This window comes from Heterodontus francisci, chromosome 43 (assembly GCF_036365525.1).
Source record: "Heterodontus francisci isolate sHetFra1 chromosome 43, sHetFra1.hap1, whole genome shotgun sequence".
NCBI classification, from domain to species: Eukaryota; Metazoa; Chordata; class Chondrichthyes; order Heterodontiformes; family Heterodontidae; genus Heterodontus; species Heterodontus francisci.
In genome coordinates, this window is record NC_090413.1 from 29,262,281 (window position 1) to 29,277,712 (window position 15,432).

General features: G+C 48.5%; 1 protein-coding gene across 8 annotated transcripts in view; it reads left to right on the top strand.

Annotated features, from left to right (window-relative positions):
• Positions 1-15,432, top strand: part of LOC137355796 (sphingosine 1-phosphate receptor 2-like) — a 235,104-nt gene that overhangs the window by 118,926 nt on the left and 100,746 nt on the right. For 2 of the 8 annotated variants that reach the window (XM_068021320.1, XM_068021329.1), the window contains exon 1: positions 1,601-1,794. The exons of the other annotated variants lie outside the window; for them this stretch is intronic. The gene's annotated coding sequence lies outside the window, so the exon portion shown is untranslated. Of the gene's footprint in view, positions 1-1,600; positions 1,795-15,432 lie in introns of those variants that run through there. 8 annotated transcript variants of the gene reach the window in all.

Here is a 15,432-nt window from a genome sequence, read left to right on the forward strand (position 1 = left end):
TGGAATGTGTCACACACAGGATAACACAGGCTGGAACATGTCACATGCAGGATAACACAGGCTGGAACGTGTCACATGCAGGATAACACAGGCTGGAATGTGTCACACACAGGATAACATAGGCTGGAACATGTCACATGCAGGATAACACAGGCTGGAACGTGTCACACGCAGGATAACACAGGCTGGAATGTGTCACATGCAGGATAACACAGGCTGGAATGTGTCATACACAGGATAACATAGGCTGGAACTTGTCACACACAGGATAACATAGGCTGGAACGTGTCACACACAGGATAACACAGGCTGGAATGTGTCATACACAGGATAACACAGGTTGACATGCTCCAGTATCAGGCTGCCCGAAGAATGGGTCCAAACATTGATGTATACTGAAACAATGATCAGAAATAGGGTAGCAGTAACCCTAACATCGTAGGGAAATGCCAACCACCCTGTCCCTCCACCTGATCTGGTGGTTGATGCTGAACAATGGGTGACGAGCAATTGGCCCTTTTTGTCAAAAAGTTGGAAAAGTGTCTGCATTTTAACTGGGGCTTCAGTTAAGGAACCCTAGCAAAACTGAAGCCAATGGGAATCAGGGAGAATACTCTCTGCTGGTTGGAGTCGTACCTAGCACAAAGGAAGTTGGTTGTAGTTGTTGGAGGTCAATCATCTGAGCTCCAGGACATCACTGCAGGAGTTCCTCGGGGTCGTGTCCTAGGCCCAACCATCTTCAGCTGCTTCATCAATGACCTTCCTTCAATTATAAAGTCAGAAGTGGGGATGTTCGCTGATGATTGCACAATGTTCAGCACCATTTGTGACTCCTCAGATACTGAAGCAGTCCGTGTAGAAATGCAGCAAGACCTGGACAATATCCAGGCTTGGGCTGAAAAGTGGCAAGTAACATTCGCGCCACACAAGTGCCAGGCAATGACCATCTCCAACAAGAGAGAATCTAACCATCTCCCCTTGACACTCAATAGCATTACCATCGCTGAATCCCCCACTATCGACATCCTTGGGATTACCATTGACCAGAAACTGAACTGGAGTAGCCATATAAATACCGAGGCTACAAGAGCAGGTCAGGGGCGAGGAATCTGTGGCAAGTAACTCACCTCCTGACTCCCCAAAGCTTGTCCACCATCTACAAGGCACAAGCCAGGAGTGTGATGGATTACTTTCCACTTGCCTGGATGGGTGCAGCTCCAACAACACTCAAGAAGCTCGACACCATCCAGAACAAAGCAGCCCGCTTGATTGGCACACCATCCACAAACATTCACTCCCTCCACCTCCGTCACACAGTGGCAGCAGTGTGTACCATCTACAAGATGCACTGCAGCAATGCACCAAGGCTCCTTAGACAGCACCTTCCAAACCCGCGACCTCTACCAACTGGGAGGGCAAGGGCAGCAAATACATGGGAACACCACCACCTGCAAGTTCCCCTCCAAGTCACACACCATCCTGACTTGGAACTATATTGCCGTTCCTTCACTGTCGCTGGGTCAAAATCCTGGAACTCCCTTCCTAACAGCACTGTGGGTGTACCTACCCCACATGGACTGCAGCAGTTTACGAAGGCAGCTCACCACCACCTTCTCAAGGGCAATTAGGGATGGACAATAAATGCTGGCCTGGCCAGCGACGCCCACATCCCATGAATGAATAAAAAAACAGTTGGAAAATATCTTGTTGAAACTAACATTCTCCTGCTCAATTCGAGTCTAATCAAAAAGATGGTATCAGCATAGCAAATATCAATGGACTGATTATTTGATTGTAAGTTTGATTAAAGGAACAGTGGTAACTTCAGTACATAATTGACTAAGGTTTAAAAGGCAGAGAGTAGTGGTGAACATGTTTTTTTGACTGGAGAGAGGTTTGCAGTGGGGTCCCTCGGGGGTCGGTGTTAGGACAGTTGCTTTTCTGGTTATATATAAATGACCTGGACTTGGGTCGGGGGTTGGCATCCTTCCATCTACGAAAGATGATAGACACATAGCAAACAATCCGTTTAGGTGGGGTGTCTTCTCTTGGTGCACCTTTGTTGATGGCTGTGAAGGCCAATCCTTGAGGGGCAGGTTCTGCCACAAGTGCCGCACGGGAAGCTGCCAAGTGACGCTGTGAGTTGTTGTTTTTGATGTTGGCGCCTGTTGCCAAGCTACTGTAGCAATTGGTCATCGTGGTAGTGCTCACCAATCCACAGGATGTGTCTCCATTTCCCTCTTTCACTAGCTAGTGACTCCCAGGTGCGATAGTTAACATTTAGGGCCTTCATGTCACACTTGCAAGCATCCTTGAAGCGGAGCTTTGGGCTCCCCACTGGTCTTCTGGCCCCGGCTACCTCACCATACAGAAAGTGTTCCATTCTGCGAACGTGTCCGATCCACTGAAGCTGTCTCTGTTTGATTAGTGTCAACATACTTGGGAGCTCTGCCTTTGAGAGGACTGCCACATTTGTGGTTTTGTCCTGCCAGGATATACCCATAATGCACCATCGACAGCAAATTTAGAAATTATTGAGCTTCCTTTCCTGGTAGCTGTAAGTAACCCATGTTTCACAGCCATACAGCAAGGTGCTGAGAACACAGGCCTTATAAACCATCAACTTGGTCCTAAGGGTCAGCATTTCGCAAGTCAGCCAAAGGTGGTAGCTGCTTTCTGTTTGCGTGTATCAAGCTCAAGCGACAGATTGTTTGTCACCGTGGACCCAAGGTCACAGGTTTTGCTAACCACTTGCAGTGGGGTGTTATTTAGAGTGATCGGGGTGGAGATGCAACACTTTGTCCAATGACCATGGTATTCTTGACTTTCATAGTCAAGGAGAACAAGTTACAGGCACAGGAGAGACAGTGTATGAGTCTTTGTAGCTGAGTTTTTGTGTGAGCGACTGGAGCTCTCTGATCAGGACGAGATGTGTTTTTGTCTTCATTTTCAGCCTTGATAGATTATAGAGCTTGCTATCAGACCTAGTGTGCAGGTAGACTTGGGTCGGGGTGTACATTTTCAAAGTTGACAGATGATAGAAAACATGGCAACATAGTAAGTAGTGAAGAGCATCATGGCTGCCTTCAGGAGGACACCGAGAGACTGGTGAAATGGGCAGATAGATGGCAGATTCAGATTAATGTGGTGGGTAAGTGTGAAGTGATGCACAATGGGAGAAACAGGATCTTTCTCTTCTTCTTAGGCAGTCACTCGGGATCGAGGATGATTCGCTTCCAATCCAGTTCAGTGGGTTCTGATGTGGCAGATAAGTCCAATACATGATCTGCAGACTCTGCCACATGAGTGGCAGGTGGTGCTTGAAGGGTCAAGTAGATGAGTAGTTTGGAGGTTTGCAAATTCCCTCCGATGCCTCGACTTTGCCTCCGCATGTTCCCGACGAAGTCCCTCAAGGTGTACAATGCCTTCCTGAATGAGCTTTCTCCATCTAGGACGGTCATGAACCAGGGACTCTCACATGTTGACGGGGATGTTTGATCTCTTCAGGGATGCTTTGAGGACATCTCTAAAGTGTTTTGGCTTTCCTCCTGGGAGTCTCCTGCCTCGACCGAGTTCTGAGTTGAACAGCTGCTCCGGGAGTCTGGTGTCAGGCGTGTGAACGACATGTCCCGCCCAGCGGAGCTGGTTTTGGGTGATTAGTGCCCTCCTGCTGAGCAGGTTGGCTTGGGAGAAGATGCTGCTGTTGGACTGCCTTTCTTGCATCCAGATTTGGAGGATCTTGCAGAGGCACCTCTGATGGTTTTCTCCAGTGCTTTCGGTTGTCCAAGTTTCTGAAGCATATAGGAGCTCAAGGATCACTGCTGCCTGGTAAACTATGATCCTAGTCCTCGGTTTGAGATTCTGATCCTCAAATACTCTCTTCCTCGGTCAGCCAAAGGCTGAGCTGGCACATTGAAGGCAATAATTAACTTCATTGTCAATGTCTGCCTTCGCAGAAAGGAAGCTCCCAAGATATGGAAAATGGTCCACATTTTCCAGAATCTGGCCATTGATCTTGATAATGGGGTAGTGTTGTGCTGTAGGCGCTGGTTGGAAGAGGACCTTTGTTTTCCAAGTGTTTAGTGAAAGAGTCAACAATGTCCAGGCACTCAGTTTCAGAGTGGGCACACATGCAAGCATCATCTGCATACTGAAGCTCAATGACTGAGGTTGGAGTGATTTTGGTTTTGGGTTGAAGGCAGCATAGGTTGAACAGTTTCCTGTCTGTTCTGTAGATTATCTCCATGCCTGCGGGTAGTTTGCTGGAGATGAGGCGTAGTATTGCAGCGAGGAAAATGGGGTAGAGGGTTGGTGCAATGACACAGTCTTGCTTGACTCTGGTCTTTGAGGTAGGGTCTGTGGTGGTTCCATTGATGAGGATCATAGCTTGCATGTCATTGTGGAGTAGACGGAGGGTGGTGACAAACTTCTGAGGGCAGCCAAATTTGAGCAGAATGCTCCATAAGCCTTCGCGGTTGACAGAGTCAAAGGCTTTTGTGAGATCAAAATAGGACATGTACAGTGGTTGGCGTTGTTCCCTACATTTTTCTTGGATTTACCATGCAGTATAGATGATGTCTGCGGTACCTCTCAATAGTGAAAAAGGTGATTGAAGAGGATCCTTGTAATGATCTTCCCTGTGGCAGACAGCAGGGAGATTCCTCTGCAGCTACCACAATCGGCCTTGAATATAGCCACGATCACAGGGACCCTAAAATTCTCTGGCAAGCATTCCTCATCCCAGAAGAGGGATGTGAAGTTGTGCCAGGAACATATCTCCACCATGTTTCAGGATTTTGGCAGGGATTCCATCTGCTCCAGAGGCCGTGTCGTTTGTCAGCTGTTGAATGGGTATTTGACGTCGCTCCAGACTGGGGTAGCACTGAGACTGAGCCACACGAGGTGTTGAGGGATGGAGTTGAGGACATTCAAGTCAAAGACAGGATGGAGAAGCGGTTTAATCTAAATGGTGCTACTTTGAGGGGGAGGGGCAACAGCGCAAGAGCAGAGGAACCCGAGGCTGCAAATTCACAAACCTTTGAAGCTGGCAGGGCAGGTTGAGAAGGCAGTTAAGAAAGTTTATGGAACACTTGGCTTTGCAAATAGGATCACTGAAGACAAAAACAAGGTAGTTGTGCTAAACTTTTATAAAACACTGGTTAAGCCACAGTTGGAGTGTTGGGTACATTTCTAAACATTAAACATTAGGAAGGACGTCAAGGCCTTCGAGAGGGTCCAGACAAAGAATACCAGGAAAAGTTGATATTGGGGTTCCCTGAATTACTGAACCCGGGGGGTGTTGATATTGGGGTTCCCTGTATTACTGAACCCGGGGGGTGTTGATGTTGGGGTTCCCTTTATTACTGAACCTGGCGCTGTTGATATTGGGGTTCCCTGTATTACTGAACCTGGTGCTGTTGATATTGGGGTTCCCTGTATTACTGAACCTGGCGCTGTTGATATTGGGGTTCCCTGTATTACAGAACCCGGGGGGTGTTGATGTTGGGGTTCCCTTTATTACTGAACCTGGCGCTGTTGATATTGGGGTTCCCTGTATTACTGAACCTGGTGCTGTTGATATTGGGGTTCCCTGTATTACTGAACCCGGGGGGTGCTGTTGATATTGGGGTTCCCTGAATTACTGAACCTGGCGCTGTTGATATTGGGGTTCCCTGTATTACTGAACCTGGTGCTGTTGATATTGGGGTTCCCTGTATTACTGAACCTGGTGCTGTTGATATTGGGGTTCCCTGAATTACTGAACCTGGCGCTGTTGATATTGGGGTTCCCTGTATTACTGAACCTGGTGCTGTTGATATTGGGGTTCCCTTTATTACTGAACCTGGCGCTGTTGATATTGGGGTTCCCTGTATTACTGAACCTGGTGCTGTTGATATTGGGGTTCCCTGAATTACTGAACCCGGGTGTGTTGATATTGGGGTTCCCTGTATTACTGAACCTGGCGCTGTTGATATTGGGGTTCTCTGTATTACTGAACCTGGTGCTGTTGATATTGGGGTTCCCTGTATTACTGAACCCGGGTGTGTTGATATTGGGGTTCCCTGTATTACTGAACCTGGCGCTGTTGATATTGGGTTCCCTGTATTACTGAACCTGGTGCTGTTGATATTGGGGTTCCCTGAATTACTGAACCTGGCGCTGTTGATATTGGGGTTCCCTGTATTACTGAACCTGGCGCTGTTGATATTGGGGTACCCTGTATTACTGAACCTGGCGCTGTTGATATTGGGGTTCTCTGTATTACTGAACCCGGGGCTGTTGATATTGGGGTTCCCTGTATTACTGAACCCGGGTGTGTTGATATTGGGGTTCCCTGCATTACTGAACCCGGGGCTGTTGATATTGGGGTTCCCTGTATTACTGAACCCGGGTGTGTTGATATTGGGGTTCCCTGTATTACTGAACCCGGGTGTGTTGATATTGGGCTTCCCTGTATTACTGAACCCGGGTGTGTTGATATTGGGGTTCCCTGTATTACTGAACCCAGGGCAGTTGATATTGGGGTTCCCTGTATTACTGAACCCGGGTGTGTTGATATTGGGGTTCCCTGTATTAATGAACCCAGGGGGTGTTGATATTGGGGTTCCCTGTATTACTGAACCCTGGGGGTGTTGATATTGGGGTTCCCTGTATTACTGAACCCGGGGGTGTTGATATTGGGGTTCCCTGTATTACTGAACCCGGGTGTGTTGATATTGGGGTTCCCTGTATTACTGAACCCGGGGGGTGTTGATATTGGGGTTCCCTGAATTACTGAACCTGGTGCTGTTGATATTGGGGTTCCCTGAATTACTGAACCCGGGGGGTGTTGATATTGGGGTTCCCTGTATTACTGAAACTGGCGCTGTTGATATTGGGGTTCCCTGTATTACTGAACCTGGTGCTGTTGATATTGGGGTTCCCTGAATTACTGAACCCGGGTGTGTTGATATTGGGGTTCCCTGTATTACTGAACCTGGCGCTGTTGATATTGGGGTTCTCTGTATTACTGAACCTGGCGCTGTTGATATTGGGTTCCCTGTATTACTGAACCTGGTGCTGTTGATATTGGGGTTCCCTGAATTACTGAACCTGGCGCTGTTGATATTGGGGTTCCCTGTATTACTGAACCTGGCGCTGTTGATATTGGGGTACCCTGTATTACTGAACCTGGCGCTGTTGATATTGGGGTTCCCTGTATTACTTAACCCGGGTGTGTTGATATTGGGGTTCCCTGTATTACTGAACCCGGGTGTGTTGATATTGGGCTTCCCTGTATTACTGAACCCGGGTGTGTTGATATTGGGGTTCCCTGTATTACTGAACCCAGGGCAGTTGATATTGGGGTTCCCTGTATTACTGAACCCGGGTGTGTTGATATTGGGGTTCCCTGTATTAATGAACCCGGGGGGTGTTGATATTGGGGTTCCCTGTATTACTGAACCCGGGGGGTGTTGATATTGGGGTTCCCTGTATTACTGAACCTGGGGGTGTTGATATTGGGGTTCCCTGTATTACTGAACCCGGGGGGTGTTGATATTGGGGTTCCCTGAATTACTGAACCTGGTGCTGTTGATATTGGGGTTCCCTGTATTACTGAACCTGGCGCTGTTGATATTGGGGTTCCCTGTATTACTGAACCTGGTGCTGTTGATATTGGGGTTCCCTGAATTACTGAACCCGGGGGGTGTTGATATTGGGGTTCCCTGTATTACTGAACCTGGCGCTGTTGACATTGGGGTTCCCTGTATTACTGAACCTGGTGCTGTTGATATTGGGGTTCCCTGTATTACTGAACCCGGGGGGTGTTGATATTGGGGTTCCCTGTATTACTGAACCCGGGGGGTGTTGATGTTGGGGTTCCCTTTATTACTGAACCTGGCGCTGTTGATATTGGGGTTCCCTGTATTACTGAACCTGGTACTGTTGATATTGGGGTTCCCTGTATTACTGAACCTGGCGCTGTTGATATTGGGGTTCCCTGTATTACAGAACCCGGGGGGTGTTGATGTTGGGGTTCCCTTTATTACTGAACCTGGCGCTGTTGATATTGGGGTTCCCTGTATTACTGAACCTGGTGCTGTTGATATTGGGGTTCCCTGTATTACTGAACCCGGGGGGTGCTGTTGATATTGGGGTTCCCTGAATTACTGAACCTGGCGCTGTTGATATTGGGGTTCCCTGTATTACTGAACCTGGTGCTGTTGATATTGGGGTTCCCTGTATTACTGAACCTGGTGCTGTTGATATTGGGGTTCCCTGAATTACTGAACCTGGCGCTGTTGATATTGGGGTTCCCTGTATTACTGAACCTGGTGCTGTTGATATTGGGGTTCCCTTTATTACTGAACCTGGCGCTGTTGATATTGGGGTTCCCTGTATTACTGAACCTGGTGCTGTTGATATTGGGGTTCCCTGAATTACTGAACCCGGGTGTGTTGATATTGGGGTTCCCTGTATTACTGAACCTGGCGCTGTTGATATTGGGGTTCTCTGTATTACTGAACCTGGTGCTGTTGATATTGGGGTTCCCTGTATTACTGAACCCGGGTGTGTTGATATTGGGGTTCCCTGTATTACTGAACCTGGCGCTGTTGATATTGGGTTCCCTGTATTACTGAACCTGGTGCTGTTGATATTGGGGTTCCCTGAATTACTGAACCTGGCGCTGTTGATATTGGGGTTCCCTGTATTACTGAACCTGGCGCTGTTGATATTGGGGTACCCTGTATTACTGAACCTGGCGCTGTTGATATTGGGGTTCTCTGTATTACTGAACCCGGGGGTGTTGATATTGGGGTTCCCTGTATTACTGAACCCGGGTGTGTTGATATTGGGGTTCCCTGTATTACTGAACCCGGGGGGTGTTGATATTGGGGTTCCCTGAATTACTGAACCTGGTGCTGTTGATATTGGGGTTCCCTGAATTACTGAACCCGGGGGGTGTTGATATTGGGGTTCCCTGTATTACTGAAACTGGCGCTGTTGATATTGGGGTTCCCTGAATTACTGAACCTGGTGCTGTTGATATTGGGGTTCCCTGAATTACTGAACCCGGGTGTGTTGATATTGGGGTTCCCTGTATTACTGAACCTGGCGCTGTTGATATTGGGGTTCTCTGTATTACTGAACCTGGCGCTGTTGATATTGGGTTCCCTGTATTACTGAACCTGGTGCTGTTGATATTGGGGTTCCCTGTATTACTGAACCTGGCGCTGTTGATATTGGGGTACCCTGTATTACTGAACCTGGCGCTGTTGATATTGGGGTTCCCTGTATTACTTAACCCGGGTGTGTTGATATTGGGGTTCCCTGTATTACTGAACCCGGGTGTGTTGATATTGGGCTTCCCTGTATTACTGAACCCGGGTGTGTTGATATTGGGGTTCCCTGTATTACTGAACCCAGGGCAGTTGATATTGGGGTTCCCTGTATTACTGAACCCGGGTGTGTTGATATTGGGGTTCCCTGTATTAATGAACCCGGGGGGTGTTGATATTGGGGTTCCCTGTATTACTGAACCCGGGGGGTGTTGATATTGGGGTTCCCTGTATTACTGAACCTGGGGGTGTTGATATTGGGGTTCCCTGTATTACTGAACACGGGTGTGTTGATATTGGGGTTCCCTGTATTACTGAACCCGGGGGGTGTTGATATTGGGGTTCCCTGAATTACTGAACCTGGTGCTGTTGATATTGGGGTTCCCTGTATTACTGAACCTGGCGCTGTTGATATTGGGGTTCCCTGTATTACTGAACCTGGTGCTGTTGATATTGGGGTTCCCTGAATTACTGAACCCGGGGGGTGTTGATATTGGGGTTCCCTGTATTACTGAACCTGGCGCTGTTGATATTGGGGTTCCCTGTATTACTGAACCTGGTGCTGTTGATATTGGGGTTCCCTGTATTACTGAACCCGGGGGGTGTTGATATTGGGGTTCCCTGTATTACTGAACCCGGGGGGTGTTGATGTTGGGGTTCCCTTTATTACTGAACCTGGCGCTGTTGATATTGGGGTTCCCTGTATTACTGAACCTGGTGCTGTTGATATTGGGGTTCCCTGTATTACTGAACCTGGCGCTGTTGATATTGGGGTTCCCTGTATTACAGAACCCGGGGGGTGTTGATGTTGGGGTTCCCTTTATTACTGAACCTGGCGCTGTTGATATTGGGGTTCCCTGTATTACTGAACCTGGTGCTGTTGATATTGGGGTTCCCTGTATTACTGAACCCGGGGGGTGCTGTTGATATTGGGGTTCCCTGAATTACTGAACCTGGCGCTGTTGATATTGGGGTTCCCTGTATTACTGAACCTGGTGCTGTTGATATTGGGGTTCCCTGTATTACTGAACCTGGTGCTGTTGATATTGGGGTTCCCTGAATTACTGAACCTGGCGCTGTTGATATTGGGGTTCCCTGTATTACTGAACCTGGTGCTGTTGATATTGGGGTTCCCTTTATTACTGAACCTGGCGCTGTTGATATTGGGGTTCCCTGTATTACTGAACCTGGTGCTGTTGATATTGGGGTTCCCTGAATTACTGAACCCGGGTGTGTTGATATTGGGGTTCCCTGTATTACTGAACCTGGCGCTGTTGATATTGGGGTTCTCTGTATTACTGAACCCGGGTGTGTTGATATTGGGGTTCCCTGTATTACTGAACCTGGCGCTGTTGATATTGGGTTCCCTGTATTACTGAACCTGGTGCTGTTGATATTGGGGTTCCCTGAATTACTGAACCTGGCGCTGTTGATATTGGGGTTCCCTGTATTACTGAACCTGGCGCTGTTGATATTGGGGTACCCTGTATTACTGAACCTGGCGCTGTTGATATTGGGGTTCTCTGTATTACTGAACCCGGGGCTGTTGATATTGGGGTTCCCTGTATTACTGAACCCGGGTGTGTTGATATTGGGGTTCCCTGCATTACTGAACCCGGGGCTGTTGATATTGGGGTTCCCTGTATTACTGAACCCGGGTGTGTTGATATTGGGGTTCCCTGTATTTCTGAACCCGGGTGTGTTGATATTGGGCTTCCCTGTATTACTGAACCCGGGTGTGTTGATATTGGGGTTCCCTGTATTACTGAACCCAGGGCAGTTGATATTGGGGTTCCCTGTATTACTGAACCCGGGTGTGTTGATATTGGGGTTCCCTGTATTAATGAACCCGGGGGGTGTTGATATTGGGGTTCCCTGTATTACTGAACCCGGGGGGTGTTGATATTGGGGTTCCCTGTATTACTGAACCCGGGTGTGTTGATATTGGGGTTCCCTGTATTACTGAACCCGGGGGGTGTTGATATTGGGGTTCCCTGTATTACTGAAACTGGCGCTGTTGATATTGGGGTTCCCTGTATTACTGAACCTGGTGCTGTTGATATTGGGGTTCCCTGTATTACTGAACCTGGTGCTGTTGATATTGGGGTTCCCTGAATTACTGAACCTGGCGCTGTTGATATTGGGGTTCCCTGTATTACTGAACCTGGTGCTGTTGATATTGGGGTTCCCTTTATTACTGAACCTGGCGCTGTTGATATTGGGGTTCCCTGTATTACTGAACCTGGTGCTGTTGATATTGGGGTTCCCTGAATTACTGAACCCGGGTGTGTTGATATTGGGGTTCCCTGTATTACTGAACCTGGCGCTGTTGATATTGGGGTTCTCTGTATTACTGAACCCGGGTGTGTTGATATTGGGGTTCCCTGTATTACTGAACCTGGCGCTGTTGATATTGGGTTCCCTGTATTACTGAACCTGGTGCTGTTGATATTGGGGTTCCCTGAATTACTGAACCTGGCGCTGTTGATATTGGGGTTCCCTGTATTACTGAACCTGGCGCTGTTGATATTGGGGTACCCTGTATTACTGAACCTGGCGCTGTTGATATTGGGGTTCTCTGTATTACTGAACCCGGGGCTGTTGATATTGGGGTTCCCTGTATTACTGAACCCGGGTGTGTTGATATTGGGGTTCCCTGCATTACTGAACCCGGGGCTGTTGATATTGGGGTTCCCTGTATTACTGAACCCGGGTGTGTTGATATTGGGGTTCCCTGTATTTCTGAACCCGGGTGTGTTGATATTGGGCTTCCCTGTATTACTGAACCCGGGTGTGTTGATATTGGGGTTCCCTGTATTACTGAACCCAGGGCAGTTGATATTGGGGTTCCCTGTATTACTGAACCCGGGTGTGTTGATATTGGGGTTCCCTGTATTAATGAACCCGGGGGGTGTTGATATTGGGGTTCCCTGTATTACTGAACCCGGGGGGTGTTGATATTGGGGTTCCCTGTATTACTGAACCCGGGGGTGTTGATATTGGGGTTCCCTGTATTACTGAACCCGGGTGTGTTGATATTGGGGTTCCCTGTATTACTGAACCCGGGGGGTGTTGATATTGGGGTTCCCTGTATTACTGAAACTGGCGCTGTTGATATTGGGGTTCCCTGTATTACTGAACCTGGTGCTGTTGATATTGGGGTTCCCTGAATTACTGAACCCGGGTGTGTTGATATTGGGGTTCCCTGTATTACTGAACCTGGCGCTGTTGATATTGGGGTTCTCTGTATGACTGAACCTGGCGCTGTTGATATTGGGTTCCCTGTATTACTGAACCTGGTGCTGTTGATATTGGGGTTCCCTGAATTACTGAACCTGGCGCTGTTGATATTGGGGTTCCCTGTATTACTGAACCTGGCGCTGTTGATATTGGGGTACCCTGTATTACTGAACCTGGCGCTGTTGATATTGGGGTACCCTGTATTACTGAACCTGGCGCTGTTGATATTGGGGTTCCCTGTATTACTGAACCCGGGTGTGTTGATATTGGGCTTCCCTGTATTACTGAACCCGGGTGTGTTGATATTGGGGTTCCCTGTATTACTGAACCCAGGGCAGTTGATATTGGGGTTCCCTGTATTACTGAACCCGGGTGTGTTGATATTGGGGTTCCCTGTATTAATGAACCCGGGGGGTGTTGATATTGGGGTTCCCTGTATTACTGAACCCGGGGGGTGTTGATATTGGGGTTCCCTGTATTACTGAACCTGGGGGTGTTGATATTGGGGTTCCCTGTATTACTGAACCCGGGTGTGTTGATATTGGGGTTCCCTGTATTACTGAACCCGGGGGGTGTTGATATTGGGGTGCCCTGAATTACTGAACCTGGTGCTGTTGATATTGGGGTTCCCTGTATTACTGAACCTGGCGCTGTTGATATTGGGGTTCCCTGTATTACTGAACCTGGTGCTGTTGATATTGGGGTTCCCTGAATTACTGAACCCGGGGGGTGTTGATATTGGGGTTCCCTGTATAACTGAACCTGGCGCTGTTGATATTGGGGTTCCCTGTATTACTGAACCTGGTGCTGTTGATATTGGGGTTCCCTGTATTACTGAACCCGGGGGGTGTTGATATTGGGGTTCCCTGTATTACTGAACCTGGCGCTGTTGATATTGGGGTTCCCTGTATTACTGAACCTGGTGCTGTTGATATTGGGGTTCCCTGTATTACTGAACCCGGGGGGTGTTGGCATTGGGGTTCCCTGAATTACTGAACCTGGCGCTGTTGATATTGGGGTTCCCTGTATTACTGAACCCGGGGGGTGTTGATATTGGGGTTCCCTGTATTACTGAACCCGGGGGGTGTTGATATTGGGGTTCCCTGTATTACTGAACCCGGGGGTGTTGATATTGGGGTTCCCTGTATTACTGAACCCGGGTGTGTTGATATTGGGGTTCCCTGTGTTACTGAACCCGGGGGGTGTTGATATTGGGGTTTCCTGAATTACTGAACCTGGTGCTGTTGATATTGGGGTTCCCTGAATTACTGAACCTGGGGGGTGTTGATATTGGGGTTCCCTGTATTACTGAACCCGGGGAGTGTTGATATTGGGGTTCCCTGAATTACTGAACCTGGTGCTGTTGATATTGGGGTTCCCTGAATTACTGAACCCGGGGGGTGTTGATATTGGGGTTCCCTGTATTACTGAACCTGGCGCTGTTGATATTGGGGTTCCCTGTATTACTGAACCTGGTGCTGTTGATATTGGGGTTCCCTGTATTACTGAACCTGGTGCTGTTGATATTGGGGTTCCCTGTATTACTGAACCCGGGGGGTGTTGATATTGGGGTTCCCTGTATTACTGAACCCGGGCGCTGTTGATATTGGAGTTCCCTGTATTACTGAACCCGGGCGCTGTTGATATTGGGGTTCCCTGTATTACTGAACCCGGGCGCTGTTGATATTGGGGTTCCCTGTATTACTGAACCCGGGGGGTGTTGATATTGGGGTTCCCTGTATTACTGAACCCGGGCGCTGTTGATATTGGGGTTCCCTGTATTACTGAACCCGGGCGCTGTTGATATTGGGGTTCCCTGTATTACTGAACCTGGTGCTGTTGATATTGGGGTTCCCTGTATTACTGAACTTGGCGCTGTTGATATTGGGGTCCCCTGTATTACTGAACCTGGCTCTGTTGATATTGGGGTTGCCTGTATTACTGAACCTGGTGCTGTTGATATTGGGGTCCCCTGTATTACTGAACCTGGCTCTGTTGATATTGGGGTTGCCTGTATTACTGAACCCGGGGGGTGTTGATATTGGGGTTCCCTGTATTACTGAACCTGGTGCTGTTGATATTGGTTTCCCTGTATTACTGAACCTGGCGCTGTTGATATTGGGGTTCCCTGAATTACTGAACCCGGGCGGTGTTGGCATTGGGGTTCCCTGAATTACTGAACCTGGTGCTGTTGATATTGGGGTTCCCTGAATTACTGAACCCGGGGGGTGTTGGCATTGGGGTTCCCTGAATTACTGAACCTGGTGCTGTTGATATTGCGGTTCCCTGTATTACTGAACCTGGTGCTGTTGATATTGGGGTTCCCTGTATTACTGAAGCCGGGGGTGTTGATATTGGGGTTCCCTGTATTACTGAACCCGGGGGGTGTTGATATTGGGGTTCCCTGTATTACTGAACCCGGGGGGTGTTGATATTGGGGTTCCCTGTATTACTGAACCTGGCGCTGTTGATATTGGGGTTCCTTGTATTACTGAACCTGGTGCTGTTGATATTGGGGTTCCCTGTATTACTGAACCTGGCGCTGTTGATATTGGGGTTCCCTGTATTACTGAACCTGGCGCTGTTGATTTTGGGGTTCCCCGTATTAATGAACCTGGCGCTGTTGATATTGGGGTTCCCTGTATTACTGAACCTGGCGCTGTTGATATTGGGGTCCCCTGAATTACTGAACTTGGCGCTGTTGATATTGGGGTTCCCTGAATTACTGAACCCGGGGGTGTTGATATTGGGGTTCCCTGTATTACTGAACCCGGGGGTGTTGATATTGGGGTTCCCTGTATTACTGAACCCGGGGAGCGTTGATATTGGGGTTCCCTGTATTACTGAACCCGGGGGGCGTTGATATTGGGGT